Source organism: Microtus oregoni, unplaced genomic scaffold, assembly GCF_018167655.1.
Source record: "Microtus oregoni isolate MIOR12 unplaced genomic scaffold, Mior012 000003F_ref0000135, whole genome shotgun sequence".
Classification (NCBI taxonomy): Eukaryota; Metazoa; Chordata; class Mammalia; order Rodentia; family Cricetidae; genus Microtus; species Microtus oregoni.
The window spans coordinates 59,072,485-59,089,812 of NW_024543062.1; the positions used below are offsets into that span (position 1 = coordinate 59,072,485).

At 44.4% G+C, this 17,328-nt stretch overlaps 1 non-coding gene across 1 annotated transcript; it reads right to left on the reverse strand.

The window, feature by feature from the left end:
* Window positions 1-1,739: 1,739 nt before the first annotated feature.
* Window positions 1,740-1,843, reverse strand: LOC121446658. Its single transcript, XR_005974093.1, has one exon. It is a non-coding gene; the product is annotated as a U6 spliceosomal RNA (small nuclear RNA).
* Between the last annotated feature and the right edge of the window lie 15,485 nt (window positions 1,844-17,328).

Genomic DNA, 17,328 nt, shown 5'->3' on the forward strand with positions numbered 1-17,328 from the left:
CTGGAAGAGCAGCCAGTGCTCTTAAGCATGGAATCATATCTTCAGTCCATTTTTAAAGTAAACTATTTGGCCTATTAGCTCAGGCTTATTATTAACTAGCTCTTACAACTTAAATTAACCTACAATTCTTGTCTATGTTTAGCTACATGGCTTGGTACCTTTTATCAATGAGGCCTTCTCATCGTGCTTCCTCTGAATCTGGTTGGTAACTGTATCTCAGTCTCCGTGTTTTTAATTTTGAATTCAACTCTTTGATTGCTGATCTATAAGAAAACTCAGTTCTGGAAGCCCATCTTGCTTGAACCTCTGTATGCCCTGTGCATGCTGTCATGGTCTCCGTGACTTGATATGTGTCAGTCCTTTTGTGTCTGGAAGGCACTGTTTTCTTGCTGTCTTTTATCCCCACTGGCTCTTAAAATCATTTCACTACTTCTTTCACACAGTTCCCTGAGCCTGATTGAATGAAGATATCTTCTTTTTTATAGCTGTGTATTCCAAGGTCTCTCACTTTCTGTATGCTCTTCATTTGTAGATCTCTGTATTAGTTTTCATCCATGGCAGGAGGAAGTTGCTCTGATAAAAGCTGAGCAAGATACTGATCTATAAGTGTAGCAGAATGTCAGTAGGAGTCATTTTATTGTGACTCTCCCTTAGCAGAACAGTTGTGTGGTTCTCCCCTAGGTCCATAGCCTATCTGGTCTCAGGTTTCTGGCTACCTGAGCAGTGCTAGGTATGGGTCCCATAATATGGAGTGGGCCTTCAATCCAATCAGACAGTGGTTGGTTACTCCCACAACTGTAGAGCCATTGTTGTACCAGTGTATTATGTAGGCAGATTCCTACTGTAGATCAAAGGATGTGTAACTGGGTTGTGTTGACATTTTTTCTCTGGTAGTGTCAAAGTGCCCGCTATGTATCATGAACACTAATAGGTAAGGGTGAAGGATCTAGTTGGGTACCAGCTCCACTTCTCTGCGTTCAATAAGTATGTAAGTGCTGTCTACAGCAATAGGACTTTACAATCAAATTATAGAGAGCAACCAGTAGACTTAGCATTAACCCAAATTGTTTGGGAGTTTCCATGGGCACCTTTGGCCAACAGCTCTATTAAATGTAACTCATTCCTGGTCCTGGGGGATTTCACTCGGTGGTGAGAGATGTCTAGTTAGTACTATATTTCCCCTGTTTTTTGGCGACTCCAGTTAGATTTCTTTTATATGTGTGACTATTTTAAGAAACTTGAACTGTAGTAGGTTTACATATGGTCTCTCAAATGGCCCTGTTTGTATTAGCTGTCCCTCTATGTATTTTCTTCCTTACCCCCATCTTCCCTTCACATCTTTGTTTAATGTGTATTAACTTTAAATCCTGCAACCATGTTCAAACTACTTATTAATTATATGGTAATTTATTTAAATTTTCTACATAGGTGATTGTGCCATCTGAGAACAAAGATGTCCTCTTCCTTTCTTTCCCTCCTTTGTACATTTTAGCTGTGAATTTGTCTCTTATTGCTATAGCTATATCTCCTAGAATTTGGTTGAAACATAGACACAAGATGTTTTATTCTTCATCTTTGTAAGAAAAATTCAAATTTCATACTACTCATTTCATTTATTTTTTCTGAAAAATCCCTAATCTTTGTTTCATAGACATAAATAGGCATATATTTATGGATACGTATGCATACATAATTCATGTTCATATGTGTATGTATAAATCTCCAACAAAAGATGTTATAACAAGATGGAACAGTTCACAAATTCATGTGTCATCCTTTCACAGGGTCCATGTTAAACTTCTCTCTATTATTCCAATTTTAGTATATGTGGTCCAAATACCATTTGAGTGTTAATTTTCTACCAGGCATTACTTCATACGCAGAAATGATGTGGGAGTGATTTCTTATTAATAAAGAAACTGCCTAGACCCATTTAATAGGCCAACCCTTAGGTAGGTGGAGTAAACAGAACGGAATGCTGGGAGAAAGAAGCTGAGTCAGGGAGTTGTCATGGTTCTCCCACTCCAGACAGACGCAGGTTAAGATCTTTCCTGGTAAGCCAGCTCATGGGCTACACAGATTAATAGAAATGGGTTAGATCAATATGTAAGAGCTAGCCAATAAGAAACTGAAACTAATGGGTCAGGCAGTGTTTAAAAGCATACAGTTTCCGTGTAATTATTTCGGGTAAAGCTAGCCGTGCGGGCGGCTGGCTGGGTGCCGGGGACGCAGCCTCGCCGCTCCTATTACAACAGAGTGGCACCCAACGTGCTAATTAACTCCACATAAAACCTGAGAAGGCTTAAAAATAATGGAGAGAGAGTTTAACACAGATTTTTGCTGTTTGTTGGTGGCATGCTATAGAGAGATTTCCTGATTCAGCAACAGCAGCAGAAAAAACGCTGTGTCATTTTAAAGTGCAGCTTCTTGGGGCTGTGCTGCCAGCGTGAACTCTGGCTTTAAAGCATTTCAATGGATTTTATGGGCCTGGATGTTTGTGTTCCCGCTTGGGATCGAAAGGAGAGTGCTCTGAGACCATGCCAATGGCTCAGCGCTCCCTGCCTGCACCTGGGCAGGTTGCAGAATCAGGCTCAGGCAGGCGGCTCTGCGTGTCAGATTTGGCTGTAACTTGGATGAAAAGAATTTCTGTGCTGCACGCTCAGCCTCAGAATTAAAGTGCTGAGTGCCGCTCCTACCTGGCAGCCCCAGAGCTAGCACAAAATGGTACGTCCTCCATTTTGAAATTTTCCTGACTCAGCAGCAGGAAAAAAACTGGCTGTTTTAAAATGCTGGCTTTCTGGGCTGTGCCACCATTGCAATCTCTGTCTGGCTCCTGTGGGAGACAGAGCTTTTGAATGGAGCATTTGGAGTAAAGTGTTATGATTTGTTTGATGGCAACTAGACTCGCTGTGTGCCTAAAAGGAAGTCATTGCATGCTGTGGCTCAGAGGCACAAGCAGCTCCACCACGCTACTGGTGCAATGTGCAAGGATCAGAGGCACAAGCAGCTCCGCCTTGTTGGACTGGGAGGGGCCAGCAGGCAGTACCTGTTTTTGACCTAGGAATGTCACAGCTTAGATTCTTAAGCACCTAGTGATTTAAAGGCACAAATCAAAAGTGCTTCTGGATAGTAAAAAATTGCAGATTCACAATAGGACAGATTCAGACCACTAAATGAGTCACAATGTTGCATAAATGTACGTAGGCTTAGGAGAGAAAAGAAAAAGAATATAAAGAATAAAGTTAATGTCTTAAAAAAAAGGTAAAGTCTTTAAAGAGACAGAGTACAGATAGTTAAGAGATTAAAAGAAATAAAGAAAAATAAGCCACGTAAAAATGGAAAATTCACAGAGAGTCTGGATTATGTACATTGTGTTTTCTTTAAAATTTTTGACTGTGAAGGAGCTAAGTACAGAGAGATATTTCATTATTTGGACTGCCAAGTGTAACCAGAACGGATATCATGAGGGTATGACTTCAGAATTTGGGTCTAAGGATATGATGCTTTGGAGAGAGTCTTCTTTTGTTTTCACAGAGGATGAGACTCTATGGATTTCTTCTATCCCAGTTTGGTATGATAGACCACGCCCTCCTGAAAGGTTGATGTGAACACCCTCAACAAATTACTTCACTCAACTGCCAACTGAGATAAAGCTGGCACACAGGTTACACCCTAAATGATCTGATTACAGCGCCCCCATTCAGCAGAAAGCAGCTTGGAGAGAAAAAACTGCGCCCATGTTCCCAAAATATTGTTTATAAATGTTCTTTTACATTTAAAGGGGGATATGATATAGATATGAATAATTTGCATTGGTATGGATATTAAGGTATATTTTGTTATATGTATATGTATTTCTGATTTTGATTAAGGTATTGTGATTGTGTAGTTCATTTAAAATGTAATATATAATTAGGAAATATAGGTTGTTGATGGATAATCATAAATAATAGTCAAGTTTGTAGTCATGTTAATTAGATTTTCTAGATATATAGAGATATATTTCAGACAGGCATTCTTCATATCTCTCAAAGGCTGCAGAATATGGCATTTAAAATATTTTAATAACAGGGTTTTTCATGACAATGAGACACGTCTGCTCCTGGCAGCACCAATCTACTTCGAGAGGAAGATGGGCATTGAAGAGGATCCTTATGGAGTTTGATAGCCATTTGGGCAAGAAACTGCTCTTGCCTGGACTGTTGCATAAAATGGACACAGAGAACCCGCAGAGAGAGGACTGCTGAACTTGCCTAAAGGTGAGACGGTCTTTTGGGGTTCATGACTCATGAAAGAGTCTGCGAGACATTTTGCAGGACAAAGCAGATAGTGACTAAACTGTCTTTGAAATTTCCTGCTTCATGGAAATGTCTGCTGGATACTATGGGCCTGAAGGCTGAAGATGGATGCCCCAAGGGTACAAAAGAACTTTGGGTGACTGTCCAGGCAGCGAGATGTCTCTGTCATTTCTAGAGCTTTGTATTTCTTGTTTACTTAGGTAATATTATATCCTTCTGGAGTCTTTGATGGAGTTGAAGAATGGATAGGTAGTTATAGTTTTCCATTGTTATGATAAAAGATAAAATAGATATAAATATTGTAACTGTAATTCTTGCTTGATAACTGTTTTGTTATATGTAATTTTACTATGTTAAAGTTAAAGCCTTTCTTTTTTGTTTAAACAGAAAAAGGGGAAATGATGTGGGAGTGATTTCTTATTAATAAAGAAACTGCCTAGACCCATTTAATAGGCCAACCCTTAGGTAGGTGGAGTAAACAGAACGGAATGCTGGGAGAAAGAAGCTGAGTCAGGGAGTTGCCATGGTTCTCCCACTCCAGACAGACACAGGTTAAGATCTTTCCTGGTAAGCCAGCTCGTGGGCTACACAGATTAATAGAAATGGGTTAGATCAATATGTAAGAGCTAGCCAATAAGAAACTGAAACTAATGGGTCAGGCAGTGTTTAAAAGCATACAGTTTCCGTGTAATTATTTCGGGTAAAGCTAGCCGTGCGGGCTGCTGGGTGCCGGAGACACAGCCCTGCCGCTCTTAACACAACAGTCATGCAGATCTGCAAACTCCCAACAGTCCTGGAGCTTCAGTGCTAGAGCAGTTGCAAAGTTGACAAAAGAATTTCTGGCACATGCTTGCTTGTGGGGTCAGAAATCACCAAGCACTCCAGACTGGGAGCTTTAGGCAGTGTATTCTACTGCCTCATTGTTCTGGAGCCTGGAAGTCCAACATCAAGATATCCGCAGATGCCTCAGTTACTTTTCTAGTTACTATGACAAAATGCCTGACGAAAGCAACTGAAGAGAGGAAGGGTTATTTTGGCTCACAGTTCTAGAATACAGTTCACCCTGGGCAGGACGGTGTGATGGTAGGAGTAGTAAGAGTGTGAGGTGAGGTGGCAGGAAGGAGAGAGAGAGAGAGAGAGAGAGAGAGAGAGAGAGAGACAGAGACAGAGAGAGACACACAGAGAAAAGAAGCTGATGCTTAGCTTGTTTTTTCCTTTTTATTCATCCCAGGATCCCCATCATGGAATGGTGTCCCCATATGTAGGGGGGATCTTTCCACATCACTTACCCTAGACTAGAAACTCTAGACAAGGCTTGTCTCTTGAATGATTGTAGATCCTCTCAAGTTGACAATCAGTATAAACCATTACAATGGTTTAATCAGTATAAACCATTACAATGGGGTTGACTTCTTTGAGGTCGCTTTGCTTGGCCGGTGACTGGTCATCTCCTCGTGCCTTCATGTGCCAGTCCTCCCTTTGTCTATACCTATGTTTGAGTCTTCTCTCATTGGAGTAAAATCCACCCTAATGATTCGCCCATTTTTCATACAACTGCTTCTTTCAAGAATTCTACATATGTGATGGTATTCTGAGGTACTAGGGTGCTAGCATATGAATTTCTAGAGGGGTGCAGTTCAGCCAGTATATAGCATAACTTAAAGGTGGTTTGGATATAGGTACAGCCTATGTTGCTTGTCTGTCTGTGACACCTTTTCCCACAGAAAGAAGAGTGACTTTGGTCAACAGAGTGGCCCAAAGGGAACATTGAGTTTTTCTCTCTTTGAAATCACACAGGCTACATGATGATTAGACCTATGTCCTAGATATCATTAAAATGATATTCCGGGGCAGTGGTTTTTAACCTGTTTGTCATGACCCCTTTGGGGAGGGGAAATGACCTTTTCGTAGGGGTTGCCTAATACCATCAAAAATAGCTATTTACATTAATATTCTTAGCAGTAGCAAAATCACAGTTATGAAATAGCAATGGTAATAATTTTATGGTTGGGAGTCACCGCAATGCGAGGAACTGTATTAAGGGTCACAGCATTAGAAAGGTTGAGAACTGCTGTTCTAGGGGCTGGAGAGACATTTCAGCAGTTCAGAACATAGGTTGTTCTTGCAGAGGCCCTAGCTTCCAAAGCTTCCACTGGGTGACTTATCTGATTGTAAACTTTAGCTCCAGGAGATCCAATGCTCTCCTCTGGCTTCTGCAGGTACCTTCATTCACATGCACGCATGCACATTAATTTTAAAATAAAAGAAATCTTTAAAAAATAGAACATAGGTTGTTCTTGCAGAGGCCCTAGCTTCCAAAGCTTCCACTGGGTGACTTATCTGATTGTAAACTTTAGCTCCAGGAGATCCAATGCTCTCCTCTGGCTTCTGCAGGTACCTTCATTCACATGCACGCATGCACATTAATTTTAAAATAAAAGAAATCTTTAAAAAATGACGCAAAAAACAAGCCCAGGTCTTGTTTGTATGTTTAGCATAACTTACTGGTGATAAGTGAGTCATTTCTATAAGCGACTCAGGGCAAGTCTGCAGCCATTCCATGCGAAAGCAGTAAAGCTGTTTGTTTTCCCCTTTAATCTCCTCTTATTTGCTGATAAGGTTCCAGTGCGAGCAGCTCCTGCTGTTTTATGTGCTCTGTTGCCATGTGGCTCATTGGTTTCTCTTCATCTAAGCTTCTGTGGCTTTACTAAACCAATTACTTTTCCCTGTCATGGTAAGTTTTCGGCGTTGACATGCCAAGCGCAAACCCACTGAGTCAACACTCCTTTCTGTGCAGTTCTAGACTGGCTTTTGGAAGTAAAGATTCTGCAATGGCTCGTTCAACTGTCAACTTGATAAGTCACCTTTAAGACACACTTCTGGGCACAATTGTGAGAAATTGTCTTGGTTGGGTTAATTAAGATGGGAAGACTCTCTGGATGTGTAGGCAGGACCCGGGAGGGGTCCTGGACTGAATATATAGAAGAAAGGGAGCTGAGCACCAGCATTCATCTCTCTCTGCTTCCTGACTGTGGATGCAGCATGACCACTTGTAACTCCAGGGGATCTGATGCTCTCTTCTGGCCTCTGTGGTCATCTGCACCCCCCCCCCCCAACAATTCAAATTAAAACTAAATATTTAAAAAAAGAGGAAGGGTTCAGATGTACAGCACAGGAAGCAATTGGGTTGACCAGAGGTATTACGAGGGAGCAAAGAATGACTTTGGTTTGTGCTTCCTGGGCCCTTTTCTTTTCTGATTTAAAAACCATTATTGAAACCTCTGTGTTCATTGACTGGCACCTGAATCGGTGTTAATCCACTAACTGAAAATCTATTAGATACTAGGGGCTGGGTTTATAAGTGAACCCTTTCTTCAAAAATAGCCCTACATTTGTCTAGAAACTTTTGGAAGCAAATGCCGATACAGGATTAAGTATGCAAGGGCCTTACTTCAGCTTCTTAAGCCTGCAGGGAGAACTTATCAAGAAGCAAAAGTTAACAAATCAAACAAAAATCCCCTCATCTCTCTAGTTATGTAGAGTCCAAGCACCCTGGGTGTCCCTTCCCAGTCTTTTCTAACAATTATGGAGTGACCCCCAACTCCTACTTGCTTCTTTTATTGTGTGTTTAAATTAATTTAAGTTAGCGTATAAGGTGACAGGTTTCATTGCCACAGTTTCACACACACACACACACACACACACACACACACGTGTATATATGCACATGTATAAATACTTTGACTTCATTCTTATTTATCTCCTACTGCCTACCCGCACTGTCCCTTCCCTTCCTAATCTGCTTTCCCTCTCAAAACAGCCCGTCTCTTTATGCTATAAATCTTCCATCACTTCCTCCAGCAAAGTTCCCTTCCACTGCCGGGTCACGTATGACAGAAATCGTGCAGTGTTTGCCATTTTGAGTCTGGATTGCTGCACCCAACATGTTCTACTCTGATTCCACCTATGTTCCTGCAAATTTCATCATTTCAGTCTTCGTCACAGCTAAATCAAATTCCATTGCATGTGTGTACAAAATTTTCTTTACCCTCCTGCCTGCTGATGGACATTTGGTCTGGCTCCATATTCTGGTTACTGTAAACAGTGGAGCAATAAATGTGGATGTGCAAGTGTCTCTGTGGTGTGGTGACTTAGACACTTAAGTTGATTTTGTTGTTCTTTTTTAATTTAAAAAAATTTTCATACAGTATATTTTGGTTACATTTCCCTCCTCCCTCAAGTCCTCCAGATCTTACTCATGTCCGGCCCACTCAACTTTATTTTCTGTCTTTCTCTCTCTCTGAAACAATCTCCCTTCACAAAAACACCAAGCTAAAAATTAAATAACCCCAAGACACTAAAGAAGCCAGATAAAATGAGAAACGCTCAAGCGTGTGTGTGCGTGCTTGCACACACACACACACACACACACACACACACACACACACACACACACTGTGGATTTTGTTCAACAACTACTCCTTGGTATGGGACCTGTCTTGGAATGAGGCTGATATACCCAGAGACATTCCATTGGAGAAAACTGATTTTCCCTTTGCCCGCAGCTATCAGTTGCAAACAGTTTCGTGATTAGGAGTAGGACTCCATGTCCTTTTTCCCCTCCAGTGCTGTTCTGGGTCCCCATCTGGCTTGGACCTGTGCGTGCCCTGTGCGTGCCCTGTGCGTGCCCTGTGCGTGCCCTGTGTGTGCCCTGTGCGCGCTGCCCCAGACTCTGGGAGTTCATCTTTATGTCAGTCCTGTTATGTCTGGCAGATATTGTTTCCTTTGACTCAGCTATCCCCTCTGTCTCTTACAATCCTTCGGCCTCCTCTCCCACACAGCTCTCTGAGCCTGGAGGGCAGGGTGTGATGGAGACATCCCACCGAGGACCGAGTGCTCCCAAGTCTCTCACTCTCTACACCTTGTCTAGTTATGAGTGTCTGTGTTAGTTTCCATCTGCTGTCAGATATCTGATAGATTGATCCTCTATTAGATATGTAATTGATAAAGATCTTACATTTATTAAGACAGCCAGGAATGGCCTAGGTGGGTCACATGGAAGTTCTGCTTCCAGATTTTGAGAGACCCTGTACTGATTTCACAGTGACTGTCCCAGTAAACACTGCCCCCAGAAGTGAAGAAGGGTCCATCCACTGCTATTCATGTTCTTGATAATAACTACCATTCTTCCTGGAAGATATGGAATCTTAAGTACTTCATAATTTCATTTTTCCAGTGGCTAAGGAAGTTGAACACTTTTCAAATATTTATTGGTCACTCATATTTCTTCCTTCAAGAGTCCCGTAGTTATTTTACTAGTCCATTTATTCATTGGATAATTTTTTTGGTGTTTAATTTTTGGAGTTCTTCATAACTTTCAGACATTAATCCGCCATCTTCTGCCAAAGCTTTGCTCCTATTATAAGCTCTATTCCCTGTGATGGCTGTTTCCCTGGCTGTTCAGAAGTTTTCCAATTGCATGCAAGCCCATCTGTTAATGCTTGGGATTATTTCTGGGTCCTCTATGTTATCCCACCTGTTTACCTGTCTGTTTCTGTGCCAGGACCATTTGAGTTCCTTCCAACAGTGTTGGACAATAGCTTGTGCTTCTGTCGTTTTCCGAAAGTCCTTGCCTTTTCCTGTATATGGGAGTATTTGGCCTATGCTTTGCTCTAGAGAAGTCAGGCACCCAGACCTTATATAAAGATCTTTGATCATTTTGAATAGACTTTTTTTTTGGTTTTTTGATGCAGCATTTCTCTGTGTAACAGTCCTGGCTGTCCTGGAATATGCCCTGTAGACCAGGGTAGCCTCAGACTCACAAGATCCGCCTGCTTCTGCCTCCAAAGTGCTGGATTAAAGGCGTGCGCCACCGTCACCCAGCTTGCATAGACTTTTGTATGGAATGAGAGAGACGCATCGAGTTTCCTTCTCGCACAAGCAGATACCCAGTTTTCCTCACCCCTTGTGTTCACCAGTGTAAGCTTTGATACCCTTGTTAAAGACTGGGTGGCCATAACTGCATGGGTTTATTTCTGATCTTTGGTTCCATTGTTGTATGTGGCTGTTTTTGTGCCCGTGCAATGATATTTTTGATACTACGGTCCTGTAGTATGGTTTGAGATCAGATATTGTTACAGGATTGCTTTGGCAATTAGTATAGGCGTTCGCATGCTTCCATATGAATTTTATGGCTCTTGTTTTCTAGTTCTGTGAAGAATGTCACTAGAAATGTTATGGGGACTCCGTTGAGTCTGTAGATTGGTTTTGTAATACGGCATTTTCACAGTATTACTTCTGCCATTCCATGAACTGCAAAGGTCTTGTTATCTTTTAGTGTCTTCTTCAATTTCGTTCTTCAGTGTCTTAGATTGTTTTCACTGTAGAGCACTTTCATTTCCTTGATTAAGTGTATTCCTAGGTATTTTATATGTTTTTGATGCTATTACGGACGAGATTTTTTCCTCCTGATTGTGTCTCTGCAAGTTTGTCATTGATATATACAAGTTACTTATCATCATCATCATCGCCACCACCACCACCATGAACTTTGTTTGTGCATGTGTATGGCTTATATGCACATGTCTATGCAGGGATGGATACATGGCGCTCACACTTGCAGAATCCAGAGGAGGTTCTTGGGTATCCTACTCTATCATGCTTTGCCTGCTTTCTACGAAACAGAATCTCTCACTAAACTTGGAACTAGGCTGGCAGGCAGCTGGTTCCAGCAATCCTCCTGCTTCTGCCCGCCACATCTCTTGGCTTCCAGGCATCGGTGGCCACATCTGGTTCTGCAGACTGGAGCTCCTGTCCTCACATTTATGCGACTGGAACTTCTCTCTCTGAGCCATCTCCTCAGCTCAGGTTCTGACTTCTTCAGTGGATGATGTCCATTAGCACGGGAGGGGATTAGTTATTGTGACAGTGGGTGGCTCAGAAGGGAATGGTCTGATAGGCTTGTTTTGTGTCTCTTGTCCCTGGCCCCCACCTGAACCCAATCTCCCTGGGTATCACAGTATGTGTGTGCCTTGATGCTTCAGAATATGAGCTAAATAAATTTCTGTTTGTTATAAAGTACCCATCCTGTGGTATTTTGTGATAGAAACAGAAAACCAGAGCAGGTGGGGCAGGTGGTGAATGAATTTCCTTCGCCAGCGCTGACAATGGCAGATCTCCGGTTTTCCTGCTTACTCTCGGGCAGCATACAGCTCAATGTCCATGCTAGTCACAAACACACTAGAGTACTCCAACAGTCAAGATGTCCCTGCACATAATGAACATGAAATGGGGGCTCTCGCATGCTGGATCTCGGCTGCAGCTGAGGAGGGCCGAGACATGCCCTACTTCCTTTGCCCGTTCTCTCTGTTCCTTCTCTGCTGGGGGGGGGGGAGAAGGAGGGACAGGAAAGCTCTTCCTTGAATTGTCACCTGCATTCCATTCTGGCAGATATTTTTAGTGACTCTCAACGATGCTCTGGTGAGCTCAATGGGATTTCTGCCTGGGGAGCGGCTGTAGCATCCTTGGTGCGGGCTCTGCAGTCTCTGGCCTATTTACTTCCTTCAGCCTTGGTTCTCCAACACTTTGCCACATATTGTCATGCCTCAAGCCCTCCCAGGCAGGCCCTTTGGGTAATATTTAAGTAGGTCCTGACTGCCTTTCCTCATGGTCTACATCTTGTCCCAATCAGCTCTTACGTTGCTGGCCAGTCTGGCTGCATGTGCCTTCTATACACGCTGCTCAGTCTTGAGAACAGGGAGCGCTGTCCCCTACCTATTTTTGATCCTGTGGTGGCTCATATTGTCAACTTGATGGGAAGCTAGAATGACCTAGGAGACAAACTTCTGGGCATGTCTCTGAGGGAGTTTCTAGAGTGCATTAAAAGAGATGGAAAGACCTACCCTAAGTGTGGGCAGTCTAAGCCTGGGCTGGGGTTCTGGAATGCATAAAATGGAGCAGGCAAGCTGAGCAGGAGCATTCCTCCATCACTGTTTCCTGACTGCAGGTGTCACGTGACCTGCCTTACACCACCATGACTTCATACCATGATGGACTCCACCCTCAAGCTGTGAGCCAAAATAAGCCTTTCCTCCCTTCAGTTGCCCGTGTCAGTTACTTTGTCACAGTAGTGAGGAAAGTGACTAAAGCACACGCCTTTGTGTTGTTCAATGGCTCAAGATCAGTTCAGGTGCAGCTCACAGCAATTGCTTCACAAATGTCCCCTTCTTCCACTTACTAAAGATGTTTCTATCATCTAAGTAAATAAACACTGCTGATAATGGGGTCAAGAGTTACAAAGCCAGATTCTGGCCACTTCCCGTCATTCTTCACTGGAAGTCATTCTACCCTCCCTCTCTGCCTCTCTCTCTCCTTCCCTCTCTCCCCTGTCCCTGTCTTCCTCTCCGTCTGTCCCCCCTCTCTTTCTGTGTGTTTTGAGTCAGTCTCACTCTGTAGCTTAGCTTCACATAGAACTCGGGGTTCATGCAGTACAGACTGACCTCAAACTTAGGATTCTTTTGCCTCAGCCTCTTAAGTGGTGGAGTTATGAGGGTTTACCCCTCTCACCTGGCCATCTGCACTCTCTTTTCTGTCCAGTGTCTTCAGTATTGGCAGCTCCATTGGGGTGGACAGTAAGAATTCCCATGAACAAGACTGTGTCTATGATGAACGCTCTGTTGCTCCCCCATGTGAGCAACCCAATCTTCAGTGTGATGGGATTTGGAATTGAGGTTTCAGGAGGGTGCTTATATCAAGAAGACAGAAACCTTCATGAGTGAAGTTTGTAGCCTTACAAAAGTCTCCAGGGTCCTGGGGAGTCAATTCCCTTAGGAAAGTGCTTGCCTTGCACCCGAATATGAGCCCCAGAACTTCTGCGAAAGAGCCAGGCATGGTGGCTCATGCTTGCCATCCTGTCTCTGGGGAGGTGGGTTCCTGGAAAGGCTAACTAGTCATTGATCCCACTTGGTGAGTTACAGACTAGTGACAGACGGTCTCAAAAAGCAAGGTAGACAGTACCCGGAGAACGGCACCTGAAGTCGTCCTTTGTCCTCCACACACATGCACAGACGTGTGCACATGCACCTGGACACACAGACATGAGCACACGGAGACAGACACGTGCACAGGAGACTCCAGGGAATTCACTTGCTTCCCTCCGGTGTGTCTGGACTTCACAAGAAGCTGGTTACCTATGAACAAGCTGGGAGGGAGCCCTTCCCAGGCACAGAAACGCTGCTACTTTCATCTTGAACTTTCCAGCCTTTTCAATGGGAGAAATTTCTGTTCCCTCTAACCGTGCAATCTGAGGTGCTCTATTATAGCAGCCGGAACAGACCAGGATACGCCCCCAGCGAGGCTTCTCTGAAGGTTAGACAAAGCAGGTGCCTGCTCTTCTTGGCATTGAAAAAGAAAGGAAAAGCCAGCGATTGTTCTGGTTACAATAAGTTTGTGTAATGACTTACATAATCCAAGCAGCTGTGAGAATGGAAAACTAGCTCACAGAGGAGGTTAGGCAAATCCGCACCAAGGGGCATACCGCTGCGGACCTGTCACTGTCTGTGGAAGGTTCTGGAAACGCCTCCAGGAAGAGGCAGCTGGAATTACTATGCTGCTTTGGAGAACAGAATGGTGTCTTTTTCCACTCATGGTTGTGTAAAATGTAAATCCACTGATGCCCGGCGGACCTACCGAGAGCTGAGTCACGTGGGCTTCTGCAACACTAAGGAAGATGTGCCCTGACTGTAAGCCTAGTGGCCCCACTTCACAGTTCTCCAGCAGCAACTGCGGACTCCCGCTGAGTCTGAGAGAACCCTCACTGGATAAGGTGGCAACTAAAGGACACTGGCTGGCTTTCTGTCAGGAATGTTGAGCAGAAAGCCTTCAGGGTGGAAGGCTGAAACTCTCTCCACATTGCCTTCCTAGGAGTCCTGCTCTGTTGCCATACAGCCTCTGAAGGTTGTCTTGACGTCAGCCTGACAGGAACACAGGTGAAGTAGGAGACACACCTCTGGGTAGGCCTGAGAGGGTGTTTCCAGGAAGGATTAACTAAAGGGGAAGACCTAGTAGGTGGCACCTTTGTGTGTGTGTGTGTGTGTGTGTGTGTGTGCTGCAGATATAAAGGTCCGAGAACAATTGGTGCTGTGTGCCTCCCACCCTCAGTTCCGGCTGGTGAGTGCATTTATCCTGTTGCTCCTCCCATTGCCGCTGCCGCCCCGCCCCTCATCGCCAGCAGACCCTAGCTTCTCCAGTCTTCCTAGGGAATGCAGATCAGCAGCTTGGCAGGAGCCATGCAGGCCCCGACATCAGATTGGAACAACTGAGGTGCACACATTCGTGACAGGCTACTGGGTTCTCAGCCTTTCCAGCTTACAGACACCCACTGCTCCTGGCTGTTACCCATGCTGGTAATTCCCTCTCCGTAACCGGTGTGTATGCCGCTCACTCTGTCAGTCTTGAGCGGCAGTTCTCAACCTGTGGGTTGCAACCCTTCTAGGGGTCACAGCTCAGATATCCTGCATAGCAGATATTTCTAATACGATTCTCAACAGGACCAAAATTACAGTTATGACGTAGCAACAAAATAATTTTATAGGTAGAAGTCTTCACAGCATGAGTTTGCGGATGCGTTAAAGGGTCACAGCATTAGGAACGTTGAGAATCACTTTTCTAGAGCAATGTTCTGGCTTCATTTTGCGGCTGTGATGAAACACTTCAACCAGAAGCAGTTTCGAGGAGGGAAGGGTTTGTTTGGTTTACACTTCCATGGCAGAGTCCGTCCTTAAGGGAAGTCAGGGCAGGAACTCAAGCAGGAACTTGAAGCAGAAACCGTGGGAATGCCGTCTGCTGGCTCGCTCAGGCTCATGAGTAGCTAGTTTTCTTATACAGTCAGAACCATCTCTCTAAGGAACCACGCTTTCCACAGTGGACCGGACCCTCCCACATCAAATGACAAGCTCACAGGCCAGTCTGATCCAGACAGTCCCTCAGGTGCCTTCAGGTTGTGTCAAGTTGACAGTACAATTGAACTAGGGCAGGACCCTGCCCCATAGTCTGTCTATTGTCTTCTCGGTTCCCACCCCTCCATGAAGCCGTCCTCAATCACTTATTTGGGAGACATCTTTTTTTTTTTTTTTTTGATTTTCGAGACAGGGTTTCTCTGTAGCTTTTTGGTTCCTGTCCTGGAACTAGCTCTTGTAGACCAGGCTGGCCTCGAACTCCCAGAGATCCGCCTGCCTCTGCCTCCCGAGTGCTGGGATTAAAGTTGTGTGCCACCATCTCTTTGAGAGCAGTCTGAGTGCTGCTATTTCCTGCCTTGCATCGTTGCTATGGTCCTCTTATGATGCTGCTGTTGCCTTGTGTGCCCTTTGAAAAAAAACTGAAGTCCTACTTGAAAGATAAATGTGCCAAAAAAAAAAAAAAAAGCCCAGCCAGACACAGGAGTGGGAAGCCACAGTGGAACTGATGGCTTCTGCTCGGATCCTGTTGGCAAGTCAAGCCCATCTCAGGCCTTCGGGTAGTCATACCAGCCTGGTGGTTAGGACTGTGACTTTCTTTTATTTCTTAGCAGTTCACAGATGCTAAATAAACTTTGTGCTGTGTGCTAGGTCCCCAGCTTCTTTAGAAGCTCTTGGTCCTTGCTCCTCCAAGAACCCAGCCTTGAGGGGAACCTGGCATATGGGAGTATATAACACAGCGAGGAGTCATTCACTCAGGTGTGGGGCCAGCATTCTGCAAGGGTGAGCTTCAGAGGGGCCATCTTTTTCCAGGGGATGCATTGTGACCCACGACATCTCCTGTTAGAAGCAAGGCTGACACTAAGAGAGGCTGGTGTGTGTGTGTGTGTGTGCATGTGTGTATGCATGCATGTGTGCACATGTGTGTATGCATGTGTGTGTGCGTGCGTGCGTATGTGTGCATGCATGTGCGTGCATGTGTGTATGCATGTGTGTGTGCATGTGTGCATGCATGTGCGCGCATGTGTGTATGCATGTGTGTGTATGTGTGTGTGCGTATGTGTGTGTGCGCAAGTGCATGTTGTGAGTATGTGTGCATGTGATGGACAACACAGCAGGTAGGGTCGACAAGAGTAGTGGATTTTTTGGCAGCTTCTGGGCATAGGAGGCTTTGAGGAGACGGTGGATGCCTGAGGATTTTTAGAAGGCTTTTCTGTGGATTGTGGGATGTAATCCTCTATTTCCCTTGGCAGTGCCCTTTAAGAAAAGCCTGGCAGATTTGGAGACTGGCAATTACCAGCTGGGCCAAGAGTGCTTCACCGTGGGCAAGGAAGGTGATGCTGACCAGGGGGCAAGCAGGTCACCCTGGAGCTGGCTTCTGAGTCACAGCCTGCATTTTTTCATTAACCCTCAGTAGAGTATAGGTTTTACAAAGTTCATGCATCTTGAATGATTTTATTCCACTGTTTAATCCTTTTAATATATCCCATTACCTGTCTTGCTTTAGTCTTCCGAACAGTAGCTTTTATAGCTTTATCTGTGCTTTACGTTCTGATCTCACTGTTTATGCGTCTTGGCACTCTCTCGAGCACTAACATCTAAGTGCAGTGTCGACTCGTCAAATTGATTTCCTAGTGTTTTCCCACTTTAGTGTGTTTGAAGATAATATTTACTTGTGGCTTTTTACCTTTTATTCCCCCCACAAAGAAAACCTTCAGCTATCTTACAGATATGACTGTGTCCTGTCTAGAGCGTGTCTCATCTTTTCACCTTCTCCTGGTGTCTGTTAGGGTTATCGTAAACGCTTAGAGAGATTCACCCTGGTCAAGGCAGTCGCTGTGCTCTGGCCATCTTGTTTCCCAAATGCTGTCAGTTTTTCAGCTTGTACTGTTGTGTTGGTGTGGTCATCATCCCTCCCTTGCCTGGGCCCTGCCCTGCTTTCTCCATGGCTCAGTGCCCTTTCTTTCATTATATGCTCTACCTATAGCACAACAATGCTGTGTGTGTGTGTGTGTGTGTGTGTGTGTGGTGTGTTTATCTATCTGTCTGTCTTTGTGTGTGTCTGGGTATGTGTGTGT